The sequence below is a fragment of the Benincasa hispida genome, chromosome 1 (genome assembly GCF_027475165.1).
Source record: "Benincasa hispida cultivar pf3 chromosome 1, pf3_genome.v1.1, whole genome shotgun sequence".
NCBI classification, from domain to species: domain Eukaryota; kingdom Viridiplantae; phylum Streptophyta; class Magnoliopsida; order Cucurbitales; family Cucurbitaceae; genus Benincasa; species Benincasa hispida.
Window position 1 is genome coordinate 81,055,518 of NC_143478.1, and position 24,176 is coordinate 81,079,693.

A 24,176-nucleotide genomic window follows, 5' to 3' on the forward strand; every position below is an offset into this window, starting at 1 on the left:
AACCCATATTAATTATATGAATCCCATTTATACAATTAATATTTGAATCTCATCAACTATATTACTCTCATATAATAAAGTATATAATTTTGAATTTCATTCAAAATTAATTTTATTTTATAATGTATCCATATACATTATATTAATTTGAATCTTATTCAAATATTTATTTCTCTCATATATAGTATTAATTATAAATCATATTTATAATTAACTATTCTATTATATTGTATCATTATACATTATACTTTATACTAATCAAATTAATATAAATTATACCTTTAATTCCCTTAAATAATTTGAGCAATTTAAATTGTTCCAAATCTATTTATTCCTTGTTTTCTCCTTAGTGAGCTAGCAAGGGGACTTAACGGACCTACAGATTAGAAACTCCAATTGTCACACCCCCTCCCTAACCTTAGCCCCCAAGACCTGGAAGGGAGCATGAGGGTACACTAGTAGTATTCCAAGACAACATTTAAATTTAACATTTCTCCCCTTATCTATTGAAGACTTCAACATGTTTACAACACTCTATCTAACTTTCATACACATAGTTTAATTTCCTATATTCTTTATTACATGATCCGAGTCGTGCCCTGAGAATTTACCAAGTCCTGGTGTGTTAGTGGTTAGTAGACTCCTTCCTGAATGCTCTGCTTTGCCTACCTGGAGAGGGGGGGGGGGGGGGGGGGATATAAGAAAATATTTTGAAGAGTGTGAGCTACTAAGCCCAGTGAGTGGTGCTTTTAAAATAATAATCACTTTGCAAAACATATTTTTGGGACATCAATCACATAATCACAATTCCAGTATAATTTATGTATGATCTTGTGTATATTCATTCAATCATCATCCTCTAATTCCATGCTATATGTGGTATGCTCATATCATGGATACATTATTAATCATAACAACTATTTATGGAAACTTTCCTATAACCTTTTTTTTTCGCCAATGTGCACATCGACAATTCTTTTCCCGCTAGTCATGCTTAGGTAACTTGACTATATTTCCCGCCGGTCGTCACCGACTGAGGCCGACTATATTTTCCCACCAAGCACCTTTTATTAAGCATGCTAACTTATGTAGTCCGGGTATAATCTCAGTTTCCATAGAAATTTCACAAACAATATCATGGCAACAACATAACATCATAAGCATCTATTTTGTACTTACATATGCATTTATCCATATATTAACGCATAAAACTAAGTAAACACTCACCGTAAGCAAGTTTTTCCACTAGAATCACCTTGAGAATACCTTCTTGAGAATTCCTCTATATCAATGGAAATTCCTCAATTAATACTTGTTATATCAATAAATAATGTCAAACTAGCCAAAATACCATTACATAATGAGAATACCAGCTTACCCTACTCAAGTTTAGCCAAAATCCCAAAATTAGCCTCCTTAGAGGTTATTTGGACTGTGGTAGGCAGCAGGGTGTTGGACAGTAGACAGGGTAGGCATGCTGTGCTGCACAGGGGACTGGCGCGTTTGGGGGTGCACTGGCCGTGCATTGCGCTGGGTGTGATGCGTCGTACAGGAGAGGCAGCTGCGCTGGGCTGGCACGCGGGATGCGTCGACCGAGGCGCGCATGGACGGACGAACGGATGCAACGCTGCATGCGCACAAGGTATGGGCTGGCTGTGCGTCTGGCTGACTCAATGCCTCACCAACGCAACCTTTGTTTCTTTTGATCTCCAATCAATTTGGTAGCCTAATAGCTCAAACGTAACTCTCTAAATATGCTCTCAACACACAATTTAGGTGATGGCATGAATAAATTCCTCTTTCCCAACCCCTCTATTTATATCCATTTCAAACTCACCCCATGGTGACAACTCAACTCCCATTTGTCTCACTTTAGAGCTGCCAACACTCAGCCTACCCAGCCTAGACTTGAGTTGTTCTCATTTCAGCTTGCCAGCCAAAATCTCCTTTTTTGCATGAAATCTCCTTCACCCACCTCCTGCTTGAGATGATAAGACTTCAATTGTATGAAATCTCCTTTGTCCACATCCTACTAGAATTTTGTGTGATCCTCCTTTTGCCACCTAAATTACTTAAATACTTCACATATTTCTCTAATTAAATTGTTTAAGACTTATGCTCGTATACCATTGGCATATTCCGTTGAAGTTTTCCATCAATTAGCCTTACCCTTTATCCTTAACGCATAGCAACTCACCTTTCCTTCATCAAAGTCCCACTTAGCAGACGCATGAGTTGGCCATCACCAACGCATGGGGTGGCCGCTCACCCTTGACGCATGGCTTACTAGGTGTGCTTGCTCGGCCTACTAAGCATGGACGCACAGTGCTGACCATCGACGCATGGGCGTGCTGCCCAGTGCTTGCACCTTGGCCACATAAGCATGCTCAGCCACATGGGCGTGCCTCGCCGTATGGGTGTGCTTCGCCACATGGGCATATGCTTAGCATAGCGTATCGATGCATGGCTGCTGGGCAGACTCGACAGCTTTTCGACGCATAGGATGGCTTGCCTGCTTGCCCGTTCGACGCATAGGCAGGGCGCTCGGTATACACAATCGACGCATGGGCAGCGCGCTTGACGCATGGCCTGTGTGCTTGTCCTCGATGCATGGCTGCGTGCTTGGTGCATGGCTTGTGTGCTTGGCTTCCACGCATGGCCTATGCGCCTAGCATGCTCACTCGATGCATACCTCCTGCCCGTGTCCCCATGGCTCATGTATGCCCTTGCGTTGGTAGTATGCAACCCTTAGCCATTTTTCAAGTCTTCTTGCTTTCATCCTCCATGCCTTCTTGCGTCCAACATGTTTTAAGCCCTTCATAGGCGTTTGGACTTTTGGTTACCTTTTTGGTTACCTTTTTGGATAATTTTGATGTTTTCCTCTCTTTGCTCCAATATCCTTTCTTAGGATTTTTCTTCTCTATTTTACTTCCCACTTTAGATTTAATGTTAGGGTCTTACACCAATGATATGAGATTAATTAATTAAACTCTTTTAATTGAATTAATCAACATTCATTAACTGTAGGCTACTCCACTAGAGGCCCATAACTGCATACTTCGGACTGTAGATATATTTCTGTGTCCATGGATATAACCAATCAATAGTAAGTCGACCTCTCATAAATCGCTCGTAATTACAGGTGGGTCAAATTACCATTTTACCCACATCTGACATCTTAAGTCCCACTGATCCTCTAATGAACAACCTGCTTATGGTTCTACCATAAACAAAGCCCTCTCAGGCCAGTGAGAAGGTCAAGACCCTGAATCATTACTTAAGAGAGCAATTCATCTACTTACCCTAAAGATGAGAAGGAGAAAATTCCATCTTGTGTAGCTATATTTCCAACTCCCTACTCGGACAAATCCCCAAAATGATAGACTTATTAAGTCGTCGAATCTAGCCAATCTCACCCATATAGATCAAATGACCACCCTCATAGATAGGAGTTCATACTTCACTTAGGATTAAGGTTGAGTCACTTATGGTCATCCAATGAAATTTTAATCTCTTCAGTCAACGACGTTATAAAGAGAGATTAATCATTTCGCAGTTCGTTCTTATACAAACTATTTGTATAGGATACCCACACTCACATGTCTCTACATGAACGATTAGGATCAAATCATTTGTAATACTGTACAACTCTTGTAACAATTACAAAGTGGATTGTATTCGCAATGTTACTAGGATAAGGCACCCAATCTTATCTATATATCACAGACCATTTATGTTAGTACTTAAACATGATCCACCTACATGTCAACCATATACTTGTTTAAGTTGCATAAAATAACATTAAATCTTTCTTTAATGGATGATTGCATATATAAAATAATCAACCATTATTTCAAATAACATATAACTACAAGGCTTTAGGATTCCAATAGAAACATCCCAGGAACTTTATCCTTTGTAGATATGTTCAGAAAAAACCAATGGAATGGCGGGTGAAGAATAGTCATCCTAAATATGATACTCATTTTCGAGTTGCTTTTACCTCTCTTCGAGCTTTTTCTAAATAAGTTTGGTACTTTGATAGTGGATGCTCGAGTCACATGATCGATGAAAAATCATTATCAAGAACATTTAACCCTGTGGATCTGGACATGTTACTTTTAGAGATGGAGCAATAGGAAAAGTTCTTGGAAAAGGTTAATCGACGTATCCTGGACTTCTAGTTTTAGAAAATGTTATTCTTATTGAAGGATTAACGGCGAGCTTAATCAACATAAGTCAACTATATGATTAGAGTCTTGCTGTGAATTTCTCAAAAGACAAATGCATGGCGACTACCTCGGATAATGTAACGGTCATAACAGGTATGCGACCATCTGAGAACTGTTATCTCTGGACTCCTAATGTTTTTTTATGTGTCACATAGCTCGAAACAATGATGCGACAATCTGGTGTAAGCAATTGGTTCATGTTAATCTCCGACCTGTTCAAAGGGTTGTAAGGGTGTAAGCAAGTCTGTCCGGCTCGGTTTTGGTGCAAAATAGGAACCGAGCCGCCAGAATAATGAAAGAAAAGTAGAAAACCGACCCCGACTAGTTTTATAAGAAAAGTTGCACTGGTCGAATCGGAAAACCCAACGGTTCTTTAATGGTCCGATGTCGGACAATCGATTGTGGACAGATGTTGTGAAATGGGGTGGGAGGGTCGATTTGCATGCCATCGTGTGCTTTTTTTCTTTATTTTTTAAAAAAATTTATACATATTATATTATATTAATTACTAATAATTAATAATATGAGCATTTTTAAATATAAAAATATTTAAAAATATTTACATTTTATAGCAAAAAGTTCAAAAAGTAAAAAACACTTTTGGAACTTTTTGTTATAAAGTGTAAATATTTTTGAGATTTTTCTACTTATTAAGTGTAAATAGGATATTGATGTGGATAACACATTTTCAAGTGTTTAATTTAAAAAATAAGTTATTTTGGAAGAAATTAGAATATTTGGCAACCACTAAATATAACTTTTCAAGTGTATTTTAATTAATTTTTATCAAAAGTGTTTAAATAAAAATGAGTTTTTTCAAAAACATTTTTTTTAAGTCAATCCAAATAGATTATTAGGAGATTGAAAATATGAAATAGGAAATTCTAAACTACCTTCTTAAATTTAATTGTGTAAATTGGATAATATTTTATACTATATTATAAATTATGATATTATATTACGAACTACCCAATTGAAAATTTGAAATATTGGATATTTAAATTCAAGAATTTATTTTTGAAAAATATCCTCTTTTTGAAAATTAAACTCGAATAGAATACTAAAATTGAAATATTTGAAAATTAAAATTACCATACCATATCACCAACCTAACCACCAAACCAGAAGACATACACGTCCAGACACATCACTCTACCACTTGTCAACATTCATGGAATCACATCAACATCACAACTCACAAGCTCATTGAAGGCGAATGGGAAGCACGAATTGCGAAGCAACTCTTCATATTCCACACACTTGATCACCTAGGGTGATAACCGACACATAACTAGTGAACCAAATCCGATCGAATTTTACATGGGTTCCAACCTGAATAAACCGCTGTTGTGTTGTGAAGTCGAACTGCCACTGAACTTTAGCGGTTTTGGCCAGTTTGGACGATTCTGTCGGGTTTACCGGTTTTGGCGTGCACCCATAAAGGATTGTGTCTGAGGAAGCCATCCTTGGAACACTATCTTTGTTTGGAGATGGTGATCTTGTCTATGGTGACTGCCAAGCTGGAAGGCCAGTCGGAGTTTCTCAAGGGAAAGTGCCTGTTTGTTCTACCAATCGCGTATTGGAATTATTCCACAAGGATCTGATTGGGGCAATGCAAGTGGAGAGTTTAGGTGGTAAACATTACACTTTTTCCTGTGTTAATGATTTCTCCCAGTGTCACATATGGTCTTTTAGGTGAGATGTAAGTCTCCAGCATCAACGATATTATATACAGAGTCTAGTCATCTCGTGGTCCGGTCTTATATAAACTCTTTGTATAGGATACCCCCACTTGCATGTCTCCACATGAATAGTTAGGATCTACCATCTATAGTAGTTTACAACACTTGCAAACCTCTACAAAGCGGGCTATACCCGTAGTGTCACCAGGATTAGGTATCCCACCTTAATCCTTATACTACAAACCTATTTAGGTTATCACTTAAGGCATGATCCATTTGTATATCATATATACATGCTTAAGTTTACATAAGATAACCATGGAGATTTGTTTATTGGATATGAGTAAATGCCAAAATGAAATAACAATTATTTTATTCATCAAACAATGTGTATAATTACAAACAACGAGACTTCGAGAGAATTAGGACACCAATCTCAACAATCTTTCACTTGTCCTAATACCTCAGGAGACTAATATACAATACAATAAAAAAACATGTACAATATATAATAAACTAGAGCATACCCCAGTATCATCTCCCAGTTGCCCTAGATAAGATGTCGCATGTCCCACAGATCCAGATACTCCAGGTGACCCTCGAACACTTTAGCCGTGAAGGCCTTCGTAAAAGGATCAACAATGTGGTGCTTCGACACAATCTTCGTGACTATCACATCATCGCGATGCACAATCTCCCTGATCAAGTGGTATTTTCATTCTATATGCTTACCCCAACGATGACTCCGAGACTCCTTTGAATTTGCCATAGCCCCGTTGTTATCACAATACAGAGTGATAGGCAAATCCATATTTGGAACAACTTCCAAATCGGAAAGGAATTTCCTCAGCCAAACAGCCTCTTTAGTTGCTTCACAAGCAGCTACGTATTTGGCTTCCATAGTGGAGTCCACAATGCATCCTTGCTTAATGTTTTGCCACACTACAGCCCCTCTATTCAGAGTGAAAACTTTCCCTGATGTCGATTTGTGAGAATCTCTATCGGTCTGGAAGTAAGAGTCCGTATATCTTGTAAGGATCATATCCTTATCTCCATACATGAGCATGTAGTCCCTCGTTTTTTGAAGATACTTGAGGATTGTCTTGATTGCCGTCCAGTGATCAAATCTCGGATTGGACTGATACTGGCTGATAATCCCTACTGCATAGCAAATGTCGGGTTTGGTACACAACATTACATACATTAAGCTTTCTATAGCTGAAGCATAGGGAATCCGTCTCATATCTTCAACCTCTTGAGGTGTCTTAGGACATTGGTCCTAAGACAAAACAATTCCATGCCTGAAGGGTAACAAATCCCTCTTGGAATCTGTTATTCTGTACCTAATCAACATTTGATCAATGTACGATGCTTGAGACAAGGCTAACCTTTTTTTTCTTACAATCCCTAATGATCTGGATCCCTAGAGCATACTGTGCCTCACCAAAATCTTTCATTTCGAACTGGGCAGCTAGCCAATTCTTTATGTCAATCAGATATCTTACATCATTCTTAATGAGTAGGATATCATCCACATATAGTACTAGGAAAGCTACTGAGCTGTTGATGATCTTCTTATAGACACAAGACTCATCAACAATCTGATCAAAGCCAAACGACTTGACCGCAATGTCAAATCTAATGTTCCATGATCGAGACGCTTGTTTCAGCCCATAAATGGACCTATTAAGCTTGCAAACTTTTTTCTCTTGATTTGGAACTATAAACCCCTCTGGTTGAGTCATATAGATGGTCTCCTCAAGATTACCATTAAGAAAGGCAGTCTTGACATCCATTTGCCATATTTCATAATCATAAAATGTGGCTATGGATAGGGAAATCCTAATAGATTTGAGCATGACAACAGGTGAGAAAGTTTCCTCATAGTCAACTCCCTTGACCTGGGTATAACCCTTTGCCACGAGTTGAGCCTTAAAAGTTTGCACCTTTCCATCTACACCTCTCTTTCACTTATAGATCCACTTACACTCAATAGGTCTTACCCTGTCAGGTAGATCAATAAGCTCCCAGATGTTATTAAAGTACATAGACTTCATTTCCTGGTTCATGGCTTTAACCCATTCATCCTTGTCAACATCGTCCATTGCTTTCTTAAAAAACAACGGATCCTCGACCCCATCACTTGAAATGACGTTTTGGGCTTCAGTTAAACCCATGTAGCAATCTAGTGGGTTCATAACCCTCCCACTACGTCGAGGCAGTTTCAACTCTTGAGCTGGTTGACTAGATGTTTCGACCTCAACAACTCTTGTTGATCTGTCAACCTATTCAACAACTCTTGTTGAACCCTCAACGATCTCAGTCTCACTAGAAATATCACGAAAAATGAGCTTACTTCGTGGCTTATGATCTCGGATGTGGTATTCTTCCAAGAAGATAGCATTTGTAGAAACAAACACTTTGTTCTCACTCGGATCATAGAAGTATCCACCTTTTGTTTCCGTGGGGTAGCCTACAAAGAGGCAAACCTTCAAATACAGTTCCAACTTCTTTGGGTTAGTCACTAGCATATGTGTCGGACAACCCCAAATCCCCAAGTGGTGTAAACTACCTTTACGACCTGTCCACAACTTAAAAGGTGTTTCAGAAACACTTTTCAAGGGAACGTTGTTCAAGATATAGCATGCAGTCTCCACTACAAAACCCCAAAACAAGTCTGGAAGATAAGCATTACTCATCATAGACACAACCATGTCCAACAAGGTTATGTTTCTCCTTTCTGATACACTATTCTGCTAAGGTGTACCAGGGGCCGAGAGCTAGGATGCAATCCCATGTTCTATGATATAGTTCAGGAATTGGAGGTCCATATACTCTCCACCATGATCAGATCGTAGTGTTTTTATCTTTTTACCTAACAAGTTTTCAATTTCAGCCTTATACTCCTTGAACTTGTCAAGGATTTCAGACTTACGTTGCATTAGGTAGAGATACTCGAATCTTGAATAATCATCTAAGAAAGAGATGAAATATTCATACCCACCTCGAGCCTTAACATTCATCGGACCACAGAGGTCAGAATGCGCAAGCTCCAAGGCTTCCTTGGCTCTATAACCTTTTCTAGTAAAAGGTCATTTGATCATCTTGACTTTGAGGCATGATTCACATACCGGCAAGGAGTTTTCTTATAAACTCTTTAGAAGTCCACTTTTCATTAACTTCTCAATCCTATTGAGGTTGATGTGACCTAACCTTAGATGCCAAAGATGGACGTTTTCCTTAGGAGAAACCTTTGGTCTTTTAGCTGTTGTTGTCGTACTGAACATTTCAGTGTTAAACAAGGCTTTTATAACTAATGGCCTTAGTACATATAAGTTACTTTCCATTGAACCATAATCAATCTCCATTCCATTCTTGAAAATAAATACTTTATTCTCAGAAAAGGAGACAATATACCCTTGTTCAATGAGACAAGAAATCGAGATTAAGTTCTTCTTAATATGAGGAACTACGAAAACATTATCCAATAACAAATAACATTTCTTGTCAACAAATAACTTCAGTATGCCTATAGAAACAACTGAAATAACCTCAAGAACCTCACCAGTGCTGACTTGTAGAGTCATCTCTCCTTGTGAGAATGTTTGCCAGGAATTGAATCCTTGGTAAGAGAAACTGACATGGTTGGTAGCATCTGAATTAAGGATCCAGGAAAATTCATCATTCTCTACCAAACACGTCTTCAAGACCAATAAATCAGATTTACTGTCTTTCCTCATCTTTTGGAGAGTAGTGGGATCAGTGTCAGAACAACTGACACTACTGGTTTCGTCATCCATGACAAATTCGAGGTCGTTTTCCATGAAATACATTTCATACGATTCTTTCCATTGTATGTATTAAAGGCATTAAATAGAAATACTAACGAATTGCTGAAAAGAAAACCACATTAACCTACATTAGGTTTTAAGCAAATACCCGTTGTAAAATAAACAATATCCAATAATTTTAGCAAAACTAATATGAACCCTGTGTGACATCTAGTTTCGGAATGACGCTTCAAAGGTTTAGGACAAAAGCCGCTGAAGGGAGGTCAATTATCCCTCTTCTGAATTGAGAAGTTCTCAACCAGTCATCAATACCAGAACAACTCTTGTTCCTATAACGACTAGCCATCATTGATTTGGCTAAGAGATCATTAACTTACTTAACAATCTCCCGTAAGTGTGAGCCGCCATTTTAGGCCCTAGAGATTCGCTCTAAGCAGCCAATGCGAAGGGAAAAAATCCGATTGGGGAAAAACCTAAAGCGACCCTATCCATTTCTGGAGTTCACCTTGATATTGACCAACTGCACAAAACCCATTCGAAAGGGGACGCTCCCAGGGCACCATGAGGGCATACAAAATGATCTCACGATATGAACCAATGACTGAGACCATAGGACGTGTTGACACATACCTTTCACCCACTTACTATAAACACTCTCTCCGTCCACCTTGATATTGACTCATGCAAATACCATCCGAAGGGGGATATTCCTAGGGCACCACGAGGCCAAGCATGAATCTCACGGTGTGAACATATAGGGAGAAACATGAGTGAAATCATAGACATAATAAATACATCTTTTCCTCCCACTGAGTATTTTATAACTTAGAGTTTAGTTTACTTAGAAAAAATACGGCTAAGGATTTTAACTAAGTGACTTTTAGGTTTGCCCAAGAGTAACTTTTACCTAGGATAGTTAAACAACTTTTGATCATCATCCATTAAACTCTTAACGAAGTCTTTAACCAATTGTCGCATGCTTGTAGAAAATCTATCTAATTCACCTTTTCAGGTAGGTTCCTAGGTATGGGTGTTCTATTTCTGTCAGCTTAAGAACCCCAGCCTAGTTAGAACTCATCTTAGACACAAGGTCCCTTATAGATAGATTTAAAACAAATTTAATCTTTTATGCCAATCAATTTAATCCTATTAAACTGATTTTAAAATATTAATCCAGGTTACTAAACTTTTTAGAACTATTTGAACTTAGGTCTATCTCAATCCAATTTTAAAACCCTTTTAAAAAACTTGAGTTCACCCTAAGTCCGTATGCAACTCTTTCTTATCAATTTTAGTTCTAATTTCCTTTATAACACTTATAAACAAAAAGAACCAAAACCATAATGCAAAGCTAAGACATGCAAGGCATTCATAACGATTATAAACAACCTAAATGTCATGCTCAATGCATTGTTCATTTATTGCTACTTCTTTTATATAAAGCTTATACAAAAACAACAACGAAACAAGCACAACATGCTTCCATTCACCCTTAGACTATAACACTTATAATAAAAAGATGATGCATGATAATGCTCACTGGATGCAAAATATAACTCTTATATTTCATGATGCATGTGCATGCTTTCATGTAATTTCTTCATACTAGATTATAACATTTATAATACACGATGCATGAATAAATGCACAACCTAAGGTGGGTTTTTAAACTATATGTCAAACACTTTCCCATATAAACATCATACATCACATGTATAATAAACAAATGTTGATGAACTGGATAAAATTGCCTCAAATCCACAAAAAATAAAGCTAACTATTATAAAACCAAGGAGTCTTTGGTTCAAACAGGCAAATCGGGTTTTGAACCGTCCGGGCGAAGCAACACATCTCTAACCATCGTGCACCAAACTCCCTGCGATCGTCTACACAAAAGAACAAACATTTCGCTCTATCGTTTACCAACACTCCCAGAGCTAAACGATCGTGTACCTTTTACTAAGCGATGAAGCCCGAGGTACACGACCTTCTAGTGCGCTCCGCACAACACAAGCCTTACATGATCATTTCAACGACTACGATGTGGCAAAACACCATCGCCTAAACAATCGCTTAGCGAATGCCTTAGTATCGTATATCGCGTGATCGTTTAGGTAGTAACTAAGTGGTGAAGCAAGCTAACTACACGATCGTTTAGTGTGCACCTTCTACTAAACGATAAGCATTAAATGCTTCCACTAAGATCATCTACCTCCTGCGTCTACGCGATCGGGCAATCAACACTACGTGATAGAGTAAACAATTTACCCTATCGTTTAGCATTAGATAAACAAACGTTTAGTAAATACTACACGATCGTATAGAAAAATCTACACGATCGTTTAGATAAATCCCAACGATTTTTTACCTTAGGCTACACGATACCACCAACTCTTGGTCTTCTTCCTCATTAAGAATCGTATCACCATGCTTCAAAACTTCATCACGAATGACTCGACTAACTTAAACTCTTTGAATTATAGGCTTGATAGCATGTTAATTACTTCAAAAAACACAGGGGCCCTAACAAATTAACACCTTGTAAATGAAGAAAGCTTTAACAAAAAGGCAATTAAACCCGTAAATATTCATCAACTCCATCCACAAATGCACTTAATAATTAAACACAAATGCAGAAAACCCACCAAGACTGTAAAAGAAGTTCAAAACATAATTGAAATTTGGAATATCAGAACAACCTGGCTCTGATACCAATTGAAGGAAATCAAACACAAGGATTTCCATGAGCAACATAATGATCTTTCTAAATTTCAATCGTATATGAACATTGCAATTACAATCATAAATGGAAACATACAGTTATATGTAAAATAGAAATTACAGCATGCTTATATTACATGATCAAGAGATAGGACTGCAAACCTTTGAAGACTCATCTTCAAGTTCCTTGATCACGAAGGCTCCATTACAGCAACACAACAACACACGAACATTCGTCCAACACGACCGTTACACTGCATGAGCACCGCACACTCGAACTAAGTAATCGCCAAGTTCACGAACACCCCGAACTCCGCGAATGACCTCCACAGAACCTCGACAGTGTCGAGTTGAGTACGACACCACTAAGAAGGTTAACTTGGTATTCTTGGTGTGAGAATCTAGAGGGTAGGCTCTGTTTTAACTTGGTTTGAGGTAGAAAACCGGAGGAACCACAATCGTGTAAACGATGAGCAAGTGGGATATAGAACAACCTATCGTATAGGTCGTTGCCCAATCGTTTAGGAAAATCTATGCGATCGTCTAGCAAAAGCTATGCGATTGTTTAGCTCATCGTCTAGCTGAGTGTCTATCATATACTAACACTCCATGATCATTTAGCTAACTCCAAGCTGTCGCTTAGTAAATCTGATTTACTTGACAACTTGTCCATGAGTAATTCTTGAGATTGGAAATCTCAAATCAACATTTTTGCAAATCCTTTTTCTTTTCTTACCTTTACTAAAATTAGGAAAACATTTTTTCTTTTATCTCACGGTTACTATGAAACCACCAATAACCTCCCACTCAATTGGTTATTAGAGAAAAGAAGATAGTTATCCAATAATTAATTTTATTATAAATATAAATGATAACCAACTTATCATACTATATTTATAACCTATAGTTTTAATATTTCATCTCATGAAACAAACAAACCATAGCTCTTTTTCTATTTCATGGCACTTAATGTAAATCTCATTTACATTAATCCTCCACTTGATGTATCTCATACACCATACTGATCATATCATATATAATCGAATGACCTCTTGTAAATTTGGACATTTCAAATCAACACCAAGAACTGATCCTCAGCTTGAATCCATTGAGCTACCAAGGGGACTTTATGGACCTATAGCTCGAAGCTCCAACGGTACATGAATAACTGACCAAACTCTTTAATCATGAAATCCACTGTCCGTTAGCTGTTAGACATTCCACTAAAGACTGACAGCTGAACTCTTCTTGCCATAGATATATTATGTGTCAATCTTAACTAATCAGCAATGTAACAACCCTCACAGATCGCTCGTAAGTACAACTCGGCCAATAACCGTTATGCCTCTATAGTTACATCTAACTCCTTAAGTACCATTGATCCTTCTAACGAACATAAGTCATAGTCCTACTATGACTGAGTCCTCTCTTCCAAAGAGAAGCTGTGGCGACTATGTTCAAGCCCCAGAATCAGCCCTTGAGGGAGCAATCTATCTACTTACCCCTGCTTTGGGGAAGGAGTGAATTCCATCTTGTTTAATTGAGTTCCCAGCTCCCAAATTAGACAAGTCCCCAAAAAGGTAGGCATGTTGAGTTGGCAATCTGGCCACTCTCACCCATACTAATAAAATGACTACTTTCAAAGGCAGGAGTTCCCAAAACACTCAGGATTAAGGTCGTGCTACCTATGGTTGTTTAGGTGAGATGTAAGTCCAGTATCAACGGCGTTATATATAGAGTCTAGTCATCTTGTGGTCCGGTCTTATACAAACTCTTTGTATAGGACACCTCCACTCGCATGTCTCCACATGAATGATTAGAATCTACCATCTGTAGTAGTTTACAACACTTGCAAACCTCTACAAAGCGGGTCGTATCCGTAGTGTCACCAGGATCAGGTATCCCACCTTAATCCTTATACTACAGGCCTATTTAGTTTATCACTTAAGGCATGATCCACTTGTATTCACATATACATGCTTAAGTTTATATAAGATAACCATGGAGATTTGTTTATTTGATATGAGTAAATGCTAGAATGAAATAACAATTATTTTATTCATAAAAAAATGTGTATAATTACAAACAATGAGACTCCGGGAGAATTAAGACACTAATCCCAACAATCTTACCCTCAAGGCAAGATCCACACACTGGTAAATAATTTTCTTCTAACTCGTTTAGAAGTCCATTCTTCACCAATCTCTCAATCCTATTGAGATTGATGTGCCCTAATCGAAGGTGCCAAAGTTGGGCATTTTCTTTTGGAGAAACTCGATGACGTTTAGATTGAGTTACGATAGATTTAAACATCTCTATGTTATGGAGGAAACTTAAGGCTAACGATCTTTGCACATAAGAGTTATTTTTCAGTTTAGCTGTAAAAATTTCAACACCATCCTTATGAATAAACACTTTATTCAATTTAAAAGAAATAGTGTATTTTCATTGCAACAGACACTTTATAGAAATAAGATTCCTTTTTAGTTCAGGAACTACAAAGACAACTTTTAATACAAGAAACCTATTCTGTAAAGTAAACTGGATGCCTCCCACTACCACAGCTGAGACGACATGCCCGATGCCTACTCACAACATCATCTCACCAGCCTCCAACTGTCACCATGATCTAATCCCCTGAAAAGAAGAACAAACATGATTAGTGGCGCCTGAATCAATTATCCAGGCAAAATCATCATTCTCCACTAAACAAGTTTCTAACACAAGTAAATCACATTTACCTTTGTCTGCCTTGGCCATAGCCTTGGCTGCCTTCCTTTCCTTCAGATAGCGAGGACAATTTCTCTTCCAGTGTTCGTCCTTGTTGCAGTAGAAACATGTTCTTTTTTCAACCAACGGTGGATGCTTTCTCTGGGTGACAGGTGGCGAGTTAGTAAGCGCTTTCCCTTTCCTTTTACCACCTTTCTTCTTCTTCCCTTTTCTAGAGTTAGAAGTTAAAGGTGTAGATTTCGTCCCTGAGGTCGAACCTCGATGGAACTTTTTAGAAGATGAGACAACATTTGCCTCACCTCCTCTATTCTCCTTACTTTTTAGCAAGGATTGGTAAGTCTGCAACTCGTTGAGGAGAGTAGTAAGGGTATATTCCACTTTGTTAAGAATCGTATTGCTAACAAAGTGGAGGAAGCTCTCCTACATTGAATACAGGATAATGCTAACCTGACTGCCCTCATCGATTTTAAACCCAATTCATATTCGCCACGTTAAATTGGACCACCATATTAAGCACGTATTCACAAACGACTGTCCGAACATTCCTCGTAAGGACTCCATGATCTCATGTGTTGAGACCATGCACTCATGTTTCTTGGCCAACACGTCCCTAAGACTGGCCAAGATATAGGCTCGGGCTTTCTTGTTTACCCGTGTCCATCGCTCATATGCCCTTCGAATGTTTTGAGTAGCGTCCTGAGGTGGAATAAAAGGATAGTCCTCCGTAAGGACAAACTTTAGATCCTCGATGATGAGTACTGTCGTGATCATATGTTTCCAACTCGAATAGTTTTGACCATTCAATTTTTCGGCGCTAAGTAAACTAATAGTGGCTATAGCCATTTTTTAAATTGTTGCTGAAAAATGAAGAAACTTTTATAAGACTTTGCAAAATCACATTTTAATCAATTAGTTTTAGCAAAACAGTTTTCAAGTACCCTAAGTGATAAAACTTCTATTTTGTAATGATTGAAGGAACTCTTATTTAAGAGTACCTACGAGCGGAAGCGGATCTTTCCAATTCATTGTGACAGAATTTCCACATATACATTCGAACATACTAATATGCATTCGGGGAAGGAGTGAATTCCATCTTGTATAATTGAGTTTCCAACTCCAAGATCAAACAAGTCCCCAAAAAGGTAGGCATGTTAAGTTGGCAATCTGGCCACTCTCACTCATACTAATCAAAAGACTGCCATCAAAGGCAGGAAATCCCAAAACAATCAGGATTGAGGTCGTGTCACCTATGGTCGTTTAAGTGAGCTATGGTCGTTTAAGTGAGATGTAAGTCTCCAGTATCAATGGCGTTATATACAGAGTCTAGTCATCTCGTGGTCTGGTCTTATACAAACTCTTTGTATAGGACATCCCCGCTTGCATGTCTCTACATGAATGGTCAGGATCTACCATTTGTAGTAGTTTACAACACTTGTAAACCTCTACAAAGCGGGTCGTATCCGTAGTGTCACCAGGATCAGATATCTCACCTTTATCCTTATACTTCAGACCTATTTAGGTTATCACTTAAGGTATGATCCACTTGTATATCACATATATATGCTTAAGTTTACATAAGATAACCATGGAGCTTTGTTTATTGGATATGAGTAAATGCCAGGATGAAATAACAGTTATTTTATTCATAAAACAATGTGTATAATTACAAACAACGAGACTCTAAGAGAATTAGGACACTAATCCCAACATATTTCAGTCTCACAAAACAAAAGAATAGAGAAGAATTATCTAGTTTTGTCTTCCCCTTCTTCAAAAACACTAAAGCTCCTACAAGCTTCCATGTTCTAAAGAGAATACAGAGAAGATCGATTGTCGTGTTTTGCTCATGATTCGATCATGCAATGGATCTAGAAGATGGAGAAAAGGTCTTTGAGAATTGGTTCTACAAAGGTTGTAATTCATCTTCCCTAATTAATTACTGTATACAATACATTTAGCCTAATTCTTTATGTTTCTATTATGTCATTTCTCTATACAAAATATTGGGGCAAAGTGATAATCGCTTCCACATTGGGATTCACCCCTTCATCAAGGTCTACATTTTTTGTCCGAATGATGCTCCCTGACCTGATTCTAAGGTTCTTAATGTTAACTACAAGATATTCCAGGGTCTCATGTCCCTAAAATTGTACATAAAATTCATTTGCCCAAGGCTTCTGACCTTCCTCTTCCTAAGGATTTGCAAGTTCATGAGGGTGGTTTACTAATTCCTATTGAGCATAAGACACATCTTCCGCATCTTATTCTCTGAATCACGTACTATGACTACAGTTATCGTGTCCTCTCTAATCGTCGATATGAGATTGATGCATTGGTTCATCTCTTAAGTTCGTCGCTTCCACGTTCTAATGATGCTTGTTCTTCTCAGCCCTTGATGATTGATTGATTTTCTTTTTGGAAAAAGGGGGAGATGGTTTAATGGTTTTCTTTTGATTTTTTGTTTATGTTGGTTAGTCTATTGTTGTTCTTTGCTCATGCGATTTTGAGTTTATCGGTTTGGTTTTTTTTTTTTTTTTTTTTTTACTCGGGATGTATTAATAGGTTCAGTTTAATGTGATGTGTTTTGTTCTCCTCTCTTCTGTATGGTTGATTGGTTTGCCATTAAAAGAAAATTTTAGACCAAAGGGGGAGTTTGTTATGGTTTTGCTTAGCTGATAATATTTTCTTTTAATTATTCTAGTACATATATTGTTTTTGCCATTATTGGAAAATATTTGGCATTGGTATTCTTTCCTTATTTGTTGCAGATTTGCTGGAATATTCTTTCCATGTATGTGAGCCTACTAGTTCGGTAGCTCTCTTGCCTTTTGTGGAATTTGTGGAATGTATTTAGAGGGGTTCTACTATGGAATTTAGGGTAAGTCGCATGATGTTTGATTGGTGTGTGACTTATTGAAAAACAACTAAAGTTGTCTTGTTCCTGTGAGGCTTGAACTATCCAAGTTATTCATCTTTTGTTTACGGTGAAGTGCTAGTTGAAGGAACTTACAAGTAGTAAGTGAAAAGAGTGTGAAGTCATTACTATGACATCAGATTTAGAGAGAGCCTGAATCTGCAAACCCAACTGAAGCAACATCAAAGTTGGGGGGAGCCTAACTTGCTCGCTAGTATTCTATGAAGTGTAAACTGACAGTGTGTAATCTCAGTTGAAGTTAACTTTGTAAAATGGAATTACATTCTAGCGGATCTCTTTTTATCTAGGCATAAAGCCTCCCAGACGTAGGTGTGGTTGCACCAAACTGGGTTAACAACTCTCTGTGTTCTTCTTCTCTTTGTTTCTCTTTTACCTCTTATATCTACTATTGTCAGTGATATTATTCCCAACTTGTGTTGTATTTGTGATTCACCTATTTTTCATCTCTAATTTTGATCCCTTCAAATTCACCCGATCAAATTTATAAGTCTTGTATTAGGGTTTTTGTTTCTATCCTTATTAAGCTTTTACTTATAAAGAAATACTATGTGAGATTTTTTTTTTTTTTTTTTGGAATAAATAATTTTTTACCTTAAAATTATAAGGTTTTTTAACCTTCAACTTTCAATTTCATCCATTATATTTAAACTTTAAACTTGAATAAATGTATTAATTTACCTTCTTAGAAAGGTCATTTTCTATGATAAAGACTTATTTGTTACTTTCGTAAATAAAAAATTAATAAAAAAAAAGCAACTAAATCATTTCAGACCCGGTGACCAGCATCATAAAAATCACGAACTCAACTCTTAAAAGTAGGACTTACACAAAAACAAACCGATTATTGTGTTCCCTTGTTTTGATCTACAATTGTGAGGGAGACCCTCGTGGTGACTTTGATTTTTTTTCTTTTTTCTTTTTAATGCGGAAAGTAACATCTAAATATAACTAATAATTTGTGATACATGAATGATGTCGTGGACATATTATACTTATTATTATAAATGTAACATATATTATAATATACTATTAGTGTAGATATCCATAACCTACCTAGATTATCAAATATCATAAACCTCTCATTGAATTCATGTAACATGCACCCTCCATTTCATTCTATGTTGTAACATACAACATTCCATGTCCTATAAATAGTAGTGTATGATACCTTTATAAGACACAACACAATTAAGTTCAATATTTGTTCTCTCCAATCTCTCTTCTACTTTGCTTCTTTTGTTCTTGTTTTGTTTATGCATTGTTCTTATTTTCACAACACGTTATCAGCACGACTCTACCACTTTCATTTGCAAAAGGTAGGTTAATTTCGTTTTTGTTTTTGTTTATGTGTTTTGAATTATGAACGTTTCATAAATATAGCATATATCTATCCAGTACCTCATATATATACTGTATATGATTTAAAAGTTGACAACATATTCTTCATATTGACATGTTGTTTCCATTAACATGTATGTTTTGAATCATTTTGTATTATGTCATTTGTTATTATTATTTATATATATGAATATCATGTTTACGATACATATATATATTGAGCATGTTATTTATATTGGATATATACTTTAAAAACATAATGGATCAGGTTCTAATAATTATCTACATTGTTTAGAATGCATGATTGATATGTTTATTAAATTTCTATATAAGTACATTTCTTTGTTATAGTTTTACCATGACAAGTCATACCAAATTAGAGTTTCTAGCCCTTTATATCAATGGTAATGATTATTTATCATGGGTGCTTAATGTTGAAATTCATCTGGATGCCATAAATCTTGGAGAAATGATTAAGGAAGGAAATAAGACTTCTAGTCTAGAAAAAGCAAAAAACATGATTTCCCTTCAAGATCATCTTCATGAGAGACTAAAGTTGAATATCTTACGGCAAAAGATCCCTATGTCCTATGGAAAAGTTTAAAAGAAAGGTATGATCATCAAAAAACAGTAATTCTTCTTAAAGCTCGTTATGATTTGATGCACATAAGGTTGCAAGATTTTAAATCATTAAGTGATTACAATTCCGCAATTTAAAATTAGTTCAAAATTGTTGTTAAGCGAACAAAAAATTACTGATGAAGATATGTCAGAGAAGACATTTTCAACATTTCATGTCTTGAATATGCTCTTGCAACAGCAATATCGAGAAAGATGTTTTAAAAAGTATTCTGAACTTATATCATGTCTTTTCATGGCTGAACAAAACAATGAGCTATTAATGAAAAGCATAAATCTCGACCAACTAAAGCGACACCATTCCTTGAAGCGAATGCTGTAATTTCAAATAATCATGGTCAAGGTCGAGGTTGTGGTCGAGGTCGTGGCTATAGTAGAGGAAGAAATAATTATTCTTTTCGTGGTATTAATCATTTGGATTTCAAGAAAACCACAAATACTGATGATCATAGAGGGAAAACTCCACAAAATAAGAGCTCCAAAAGTGTTGAAAATCAATTCTTTCAATGTGGTATGAAGGGGCATTAATCTCGTACTTGTTGTACGTCCAAACACTTAGTTGATCTCTATCAAGCGTCATTGCAGGAGAAAGAGAAAAATATGGAAGCAAACATTGCATATCAAGATGATGTATTTGACCCTTCAAACATGACACATTTTGATGTTGCTGACTTCTTTAAGTCTCCTGAAGAGAAAATTGATGGCATTCAAAGAGTAGCAAATACTTTCTTTTTAATTTTGATAATGTCTAAAACTAATATTAATTTATGTTTTAGTTTCTTTTATTTTATTTTTTGTATTTACAAGTTCATTTTGATTTAAGACTTATTGTAGTCGTTTTTTTTATAATGAAGAATCATGGATATTTCTCATATTTTGACTGACTTAAAGATGAAAAATGAAGACTTATGTTTGGTAGATAGTGCAACTACGCACACAATACTTAAAAGTAAAAAATATTTTTTCTAAATAAACAATGCTAAAAGCAAATGTCAATACAATATAGGTTCTGCAAACTTGATTGAAGGTTTTAAAAAGGCAAACCTTAATTTACCTAGAGGAACAGCTTCAAAATTAATGATGCTTTGTTCTCTAGTAAGTCAAAAAGAAATCTACCGAGCTTCAAAGATATACGTGAAAATGGTTATCATCTTCAAACCAACAATAAGAATAATATAGAATATATCTATATAACATCTATTGTTTCACATGGAAAACGTATATGGGAAACACTACCTGCTTTTTCTTCTGGATTATATTATACTCATATACTCATAATTGAAACATATGCAACCATGAACCCGAAGTTCATGAATCAAGATATATGTAATGTTTGGCATGATCGGTTGGGTCATCTTGGGTCAATAATGATGAGAAGAATTATTGAAAATTCTCATGGACATTCATTAAAGAATCAGAAGATTCTTCAATCTAATGAATTATCATGTGTTGATTGCTCTCAAGGAAAATTGATTATTAGACTATCACCAGCTAAAGTAGGAATTGAGTCACCAACATTTTTAGAACAAATTCATGGTGATATATGTGGATCTATTAATCCACCAGGCGGACTATTTAGATACTTTATGGTTTTAATTGACGCATCCAATAGATGGTCACATGTGTGTTTTTTATCAAGTCGAAACCTTACTTGCTCAAATAATCAAATTAAGAGCACAGTTTACTGATTATACAATCAAAAGAATTCGACTTGATAACATTGGTGAATTTACATCCCAAACATTTAATAATTGCATGTCAATTGGTATTGAATATCTTGTAGCTCATGTTCATACATAAAATGATTTAGCAGGATCATTTATCAAACGTTTACAATTAATTGCTAGACCATTGTTTATGAGAGTAAAACTTCCAATATGTGTATGGGGTCATGCTATTTTTCATGCAATGTCATTTATACACATAAAATCGACATTTTATCATAAATACTCTCCAATATAATTAGCTTATGGCTAGGACCCAAATATTTCCCATTTGCGAATTTTTGGATATGTAGTATATGTTCCAATTGCCTCACCACAACATACTAAAAGGGGACCTCAAAAGAGATTAGGAATATATGTTGGATTTGATTCCCCATCAATTATTAAATATCTTGAACCCTTGATGGGTGATGTATTTACTGCATGATTTGTTGATTGCCATTTTAATAAGACAACTTTTCTAACATTAGGGGAAGGAATTAAGAAGTTGGAAAATGAAATTGTCTGGAATACATCATTATTGTCTAATTTAGATCCTCGTACAAATCAATGCAAACTGGAAGTTCGAAAGATAATTCATTTATAAAGCATAGCAAACCAAATACCAGATGCATTTGTAGATACTAAGAAAGTGACTAAGTCATATATTTCAACTACAAATGCTCCATCTAGAATTAAAATCCCAACTCACAAGTTGTTGCAAACAATGAGACAGCAATACACCAGAAGCGTGGTAGACCAATAGGTTCAAAGGATAAAAATCACCGAAAAAGAAAAATAATCAATAGTCGAAATGACTCAATTGAAAATGGGAACATTCAAGAAGAAACCCTATACATGATTAATGTTAACAATGTTAAAGAGACTCAAATATATGAAGATAACAATGAGATCTCGACAAATTATATCACGACAGGAAAAAGATGGAATAGAATTGATATAGTTATAGACAACATTTTTTCTTATAGTGTTACCCATGATATAATTCATGAAAATGAGGATTCTTAACTTAGATCTATTAAAGAATGTCATCATACAAAGGATTGGCTAAAGTGGAAAGAAGTCATCCAAGCATAATTAAAATCACTTTCAAAACGTGAGGTTTTTGGACCTGTAGTCCATGCACATAGAGGTGTAAAACTCATAGGATACAAATGAGTATTTGTTCGTAAAAGAAATTAAAATAATGAGGTCACAAGATATAAAGCACGATTTGTTGCATAAGGATTTTCTCAAAGACCAGGCATTGACTATGAGGAAACATATTTTCCTATGGTGGATGTTATTACATTAATATATTTAATTAGCATGACTGTATATGAAAAGCTTGACATGCATGTTATGGTTGTTGTCACAACATATCTTTATGGATCTCTGAAAAATGAAATCTACATGAAAATCCCTGAAGGATTTAAGATAGCTGAATCATGTAACTCAAATTATAGAGATTTATATTCGATCAAATTACGGAGATCATTATATGGATTGAAACAATCAGGACGAATGTGATACAATCATCTAAGTGAATATTTATTGAAAGAAGGTTATCAAAATAATCCAATTTGTCTATGTGTCTTTATTAAGAAATCACAGTTAGGGTTTGCTATTATAGCTATATATGTTGATGATTCAAACATAATTGATACTCCTGAAAAGCTTCCAAAGGCAATAGAATATCTCAAAAAAGAATTTGAGATGAAAGATCTTGGCAAAACGAAATTTTGCCTTGGCTTGCAAATTAAGCATTTAGCCGATGGAATTTTTATGCATCAATCGACATATAAATAAAAGATTTTAAAAATATTTTACATGAACAAAACACGCCTATTGAACATTTCAATGGTAATTCGATCACTAGATGTGAAAAAAGATATCTTTCGACCTTGAAAAGATAATAAAGAACTACTTGGTCCTGAAGTACCATATCTTAGTGCAATAGGTGCACTAATGTATCTTGCTAACAACAGAAGACTGGATATAGCATTCTCAGTAAATTTATTACCAAGATACACTCTTCTCCAACAAAAAGAAATTGGAGCGAAGTTAGCAACATGTACTCTGTTATCTTCGAGGAACGATTGATATGAGTTTGTTTTATTCAAACAAATCAAACTTTGATCTAGTTGGTTATGCAAATGCTAGATATTTATCTGATCCACACAAAACAAGATCTCAAACAGGTTATCTATTTACATGTGGAGGAACTGCTATATCTTGACAATCTGTAAAGCAAGCCATCACAAAGACTTCCTCAAATCATGCAGAAATTCTTGCAATTCGTGAAGTTAGTAGGGAATGTGTGTGATTGAGGTCAATGACTCATCGTGGAACATGTGGCTTGTCTTCTGATAAAAATTTACCAACGATATTATTTGAAGGCAATA

At 36.0% G+C, this 24,176-nt stretch overlaps 1 pseudogene; it reads left to right on the forward strand.

The window, feature by feature from the left end:
* The first annotated feature begins 19,787 nt into the window (after positions 1-19,787).
* LOC150038760 (uncharacterized) lies at positions 19,788-20,596 on the forward strand (annotated as a pseudogene).
* The last annotated feature ends 3,580 nt before the right edge of the window (positions 20,597-24,176 follow it).